The following is a 5,183-nucleotide window of genomic DNA, read 5'->3' as shown; positions in this document are numbered from 1 at the left end:
CTGGGCAGCAAGCTACGCCATTGGCGGCAAGAAGCGGCCACAACAATGGCGGTGGGGGAGTCGATGGATGAGGCGGGGTGGGGGCGTCGATGGATGCTGCCGCGGCAGCTAGGGCAGGTGGCGAAGTGGCCGGAAGCCGGGCGGCGGCGGCGAGGATGAGAAGGCCGGGGAGGGCGAACACAGTTGGGTGGGAATGATCTGTGTGCCACCGACCGACAAGCCAGGGGAGGACGTCCCGACGCCGTGTCCCCACGGACGCAAATCCAACCCAAATTTGGGCTGAAAATGGGTCCAGGCGAACAACAAAAACAGACATCCATCTATTTGCATCGACGCATTGGGACGTGTTTTTTGTTCGCACGTATCCAAACGGACGTGGACGGACTAAATGCATCGGCCCCTTGAGTTGCCCTAAGGTGTCCTCTTCTCCACTAACCTCAACTCGATTTTCACTGTTGGGGCATCTCCAATGCTAGTCCCTAAACAGACACTGCAAATGTCATTTTTTTCCGTCCGAACATGAGGCGGGAGGGAGCCATCCAATTCTTAATCACATAAAAATCTCTATTTGTCCGTTGGGAGAAGAGTAAGGGGACAGGGGATCATGCATGCGGTGGATGTGTATGTGATGTGGGGTTGGAAGGAGAGAGAGAAAATATAGGAGGAGTACGTGAGTTTTTTTCCTTTGTCAAGTGGATGTCTGGACACTTATAATCTCTCTCCCTCAAATAGGTTTTGATTTACGGAAAAAAGATATTTGGGCGGTCACGTTATAAATGTTAACAAAAATTGCGAACCAACATGTGGTTGAATGGTTAGATGGATTGTGGTATCCGCAGTCCACCAGGGTTCAAATTCCGGTGCTCGCATTTATCCTGGATTTATTTCAGGAATTCCGACGATACGCGTTTAGTGGGAGGAGATGTTCCCGTTGACTACGAGACGCCTACAGTGATTTCGTAAAATCTCAAGATGATATGTCGACTCAGTCTCTCGGAGGTGCTTATAAAGGTGGTGTGTGTGTGCGCGTTCATAAGAGTGAGTGTATGCGCGTATATATAAGTGCTTGCGTCTGTACTGCATTGAAAAAATAACAAAAATTGTATGTGCACCACAATCGGAATATATGCCGGAGTTTTGAGGGTCTCATCGGAGATGGCCTTAGGCAACTACGTCGAGCCTTCAAAGAACCTCGGTGACCGGTGTTGGGTGTGATCCGCTGTCCGCCGAAGATTCTGTCAAATTCGCCGAAGAAAGCAACGATGGGAGTGGAGACTCGCTGAGGCGATCAGAGAACGTGCGTGATCAGGGCCTCGAGAAACCAAGTTACAGCGCGTCCTATACGATTGACACCGCGCATGTAACGCAACAGAGCCTTTGCTCGCCGTGACCACTGACCAGCACACTGTTAGGAGCGCCCACTCCCAGCAATTTCCTACGCAGCAGTACAGGCTAGACAAAGAACACGTGAGCACTGAATTATGTGCATGACCCCGCGCCGTGCCCAAGCCATCGTCCCTACGAACCTCTCTGAATTATTATTACTAGCAAAAGGGCCCGTGTGTTGCACCGGGTGAACGAAATCACATGCCCCTAACCCAATAAGAATCAATCTTAGAAATAGTCATGTAATAAGAGTCAATCGGTACACCCACCAAAGCTTCTGATCATGGTGTTTTAAACATAGTGGTACACTTAATTCAGAAGCCGCAACAACTATCAAGAAGGCAACCATCTCGTATGAGGTCTTCCACTGTGTTACAGGTGTCAAATTGTCTAAAAGGTTGCCACCTCACAACCGATGCCAAATGAAAAAGTTATTATACCGGCTTCACATCATATGGCACCGCCCAGTCTAAAAGAAGGAACCCAGGTTTAGATAAAACGCTATATAAAATCATCACTGGAGCATCTGGAGCGAGTTCTTCGTCCGCCGAAAATTCCCTTTGTTCTCCAAAACAATTCTTTCTGTGGCTGAAACCACCACCCCATCATATTTTTATGTTTAGTTTAGCACACATAGTTTAGTAGTACAACAAAGAGAAAAGCACAAATGTATTTAGAACTGAAAGTAAATATAAAAAGCATGACCATACTGTTGGAGATTATTAATCCAAGTCATATAGAAAATAGAAGTGTTGAAGCAGACTGTACACAAAGTTGCAAACCCATCCGGATGAAGTAGTCTATAAGTAGTTACGGATTGTAACGAGCTGACGTTAAAACTGAAACCAGAGCAGACACACAATTTCTCTCTAAAAAGAAAAAAAATATGATTATTATAGCCGACTACATGACTTTATAAAAAGAGAAGTGAAAAGAAAATCAAGTTACAGGTGAATAAATTACAACTACAGATTTAACAGTACCTGCGCTGCGTGTAGGTCAAATTGATTCAATTGATACTAACATTCAGCATTTCTTATGAAAATGTCTAACACTTATAGCCCGAAAGCTGAAAAATTCTTTGCATATTGTTTTATTTTCTGGCGCTTATACATGTATGGGTGGGTGCCTTAGTTCAGGATTTAACTAAGTAAACATCTTAATGTTGAAACTTTTGGTGAAATCTTATCACAAAGAGGAATACTTATGCAAATTTCATCAGTGTAAAGTGCCTCACTGCTGACCTTTCCGCTATGATTGCAAGAATCAATTTGCCACCAAAAAGAAAACCCCAGAGGCATATGTATTTAGACGATGCTGATGTGCACTGTATAATGGTAGAATAAAAATCATCTCAAAATTAGGTTCAACAATACATTAATTAGGTTTCTTTTAGGAGCAATTACCTACTCACGTCCATGTTCACAGTAGTGGAAAAAAGGAATATAATTTCTACGAAAGCAAACTACTATGCTTCCTGTACTAACCTTGGGCATTGCTCGAATGTTTTAGCGTCTGCTTATTATTCTTAGTTGCAAAATGCAACCAAAAGTGCAGTATTTAGAAGCAACGGGCGTAACTTGCAACAAAAATAACTATCTGTATAGTAAATGGCCTAGTTCACTAATCAGGTAGAAACTGTTCAGGCAGGTTGTCCTTGAAGTTCTCCATGTCGTGAGCATAACTTCATTGGTTGAAAAAACTGATGGTACACTTAAAATTAACAACCAACACTATGCTAGTATAAAAAAACAGTAAGTCTATCTGTTTCACACCAATGTTTCTTCCAACGAAGGATCACTCCATTGCTATACCAAACTGAGGCTCTTTCTCTTTGCTCTACAGAATAACGAAAAGGGCTCTACGCCCCGCTTTATAAATAAAGCATCACACCACACAATCTTCCAAGGATGCTATACAGAATAAAGCATTACCTTACGAACAATTTTAGAGGAGGACACTGACCAACAAATATTGCAGTTAAAAATTTCAAGTTGTGACCTCTGGCACTCCCCGGCTTGGTTGTGATGGTTGTGCACAAGAGAAGACCAAATTACCTGTAGTAGATCGGACAGATCATGTGAAATATTTTCTTCTTTCTCGAGCCAGAGTGGTTTCGGGGGGCTGGTTTTAAGCTTTCCAATACTCCTTTTATCTCCTCTTTGTACTACACACACATGAATCAAGAAATCAAAATCAATTGAAATTGGAGGAAGCAATGATATTGGTATGTAAAATAATGACAGTTTATGTGCCTTAGATTGAAAAACAACATAAAGCCTTGAGTAGCCCATATGTTCGAATATTATGGAAAGAGGCACCCTCATGCTTGCATTACCTCATAGTGTTGTTTTTATACTCATTCAGAAAGTTGGCTGGAATAACTGTCCAAAAAGATCCAAATTTCTCCTGAAACATAATGGAAACACTGCTGGCACCCTGATCTTTACTGGAAAAAAAATTCTGAAACAACATTTTAATAGGGCCACCTCCATCATTTCCTAACGGATATATGGGCAGCTCATCCGCTTAAAATGTATAGGAATTCTAGAGAACAAAGCAAGTATCTATACCTGAAGGTGTGTATGAAACTAAGAAATTCTTCAAGTTCGTGTATTTGGAGATGGTTGTTGGTATGTTAGACTGTCAGGCCATCCAAGTTCATCAGCTTCAGAACCCCCTTTTAAGTCACATCTGCAAGTGTTGGATGCCATGATGAAAGAGTGACATTCCATGGAACATGCCAGCGGAAAATTGTGTTGGACGGTGCTCGTCAAAGATGACGACGAAGCAGCGACGCCGCCGACCCTCGATCATCTTCTTGCATAGTCACGAACAACCATGACTCTGCCCATGATGAATAATTGTTTTTTGACGTGAAGTCAACAATGAAAAGTTGGGACTGCAGGAACCATGCTGAATCCATTTTCAAGTGTCTTCTATAATATACAGGCACCAATTTAGCTGCAAAGTTCTCAAATAGACATTTACAAGAAACATGGTAAAAATATTATTAATATATCAAGCTGAAAACATAACTTCATATGGAATAGAAAGTTTCCGGAAAATACTGATCCATTGACTATTTGTTGAATGTGCACTAAATCATAATGCATATTCAAGTGTTGATAAAATACAATATTCAAGTGTAGATAACGTCAGTACATATTTTGATTTACTGAGAGCTTAAGGCAAGTGGCATTCTTTTAAAACTAAAAATACTAATACCATGCCATTTTAGATGCAGTAGTTTTATGCATCAGTACCAACACTCCAGAACAAAACAAAACGCAATCTGTTTTAGAAACAAAACTACAGAACACCCCAGGTAGTAAAATAAGTTGGCTAAGTAAATGTGAAATAAATAAGTAAATGAGAAATAAAAAGACAACAATTTTCGACATACTTGACATCGACAGCACTACGAAATGTCACCTCACTGTCACCATTGTCTATTGTCTTACTGGAACCGTCGAGCTCGGAGCATAGACGGATGGGGACGTCGACCGGGGAGACTCACGGTGGCCGTTGGGACCATGCTGGTGGCGGCGGCGCATCCCGTAACTCTAGAGAGGGACGGGGTATCGAGAGCGAGCGAGACGGGATTTTGGAATTAGGCATCGACGACATTAATAGATGGCTTCTAAATATCATGATAGAGACGGAGATAGAGATAATTGAGAAAGAGGCGTCCCCAGTAGCTAGCTCAACCAATGTCGAACCCTGTCGTCGCTTGTCGATGCCTCAAACACCTGCAACATGCAGCAGAAAAATCTGAGAAGGAAGCGCAGCAGCAG

The 5,183-nt window shown here is 42.4% G+C and overlaps 1 long non-coding RNA gene across 2 annotated transcripts; it reads right to left on the bottom strand.

The window, feature by feature from the left end:
• Window positions 1–1,614: 1,614 nt before the first annotated feature.
• Window positions 1,615–5,177, bottom strand: LOC123098043 (uncharacterized). Of its 2 annotated transcripts, XR_006447625.1 has the most exons (4): window positions 4,793–5,177; window positions 3,960–4,350; window positions 3,725–3,795; window positions 1,615–3,553 (listed from the first exon to the last, which is right to left on the bottom strand). It is a non-coding gene; the product is annotated as an uncharacterized lncRNA (long non-coding RNA). The 2 variants fall into 2 exon arrangements; XR_006447624.1 differs by having other exon boundaries at window positions 3,960–5,177.
• Window positions 5,178–5,183: the final 6 nt, after the last annotated feature.

This window comes from Triticum aestivum, chromosome 4D (genome assembly GCF_018294505.1).
Source record: "Triticum aestivum cultivar Chinese Spring chromosome 4D, IWGSC CS RefSeq v2.1, whole genome shotgun sequence".
Classification (NCBI taxonomy): domain Eukaryota; kingdom Viridiplantae; phylum Streptophyta; class Magnoliopsida; order Poales; family Poaceae; genus Triticum; species Triticum aestivum.
This window is presented reverse-complemented; position numbering and strand designations above follow the sequence as displayed.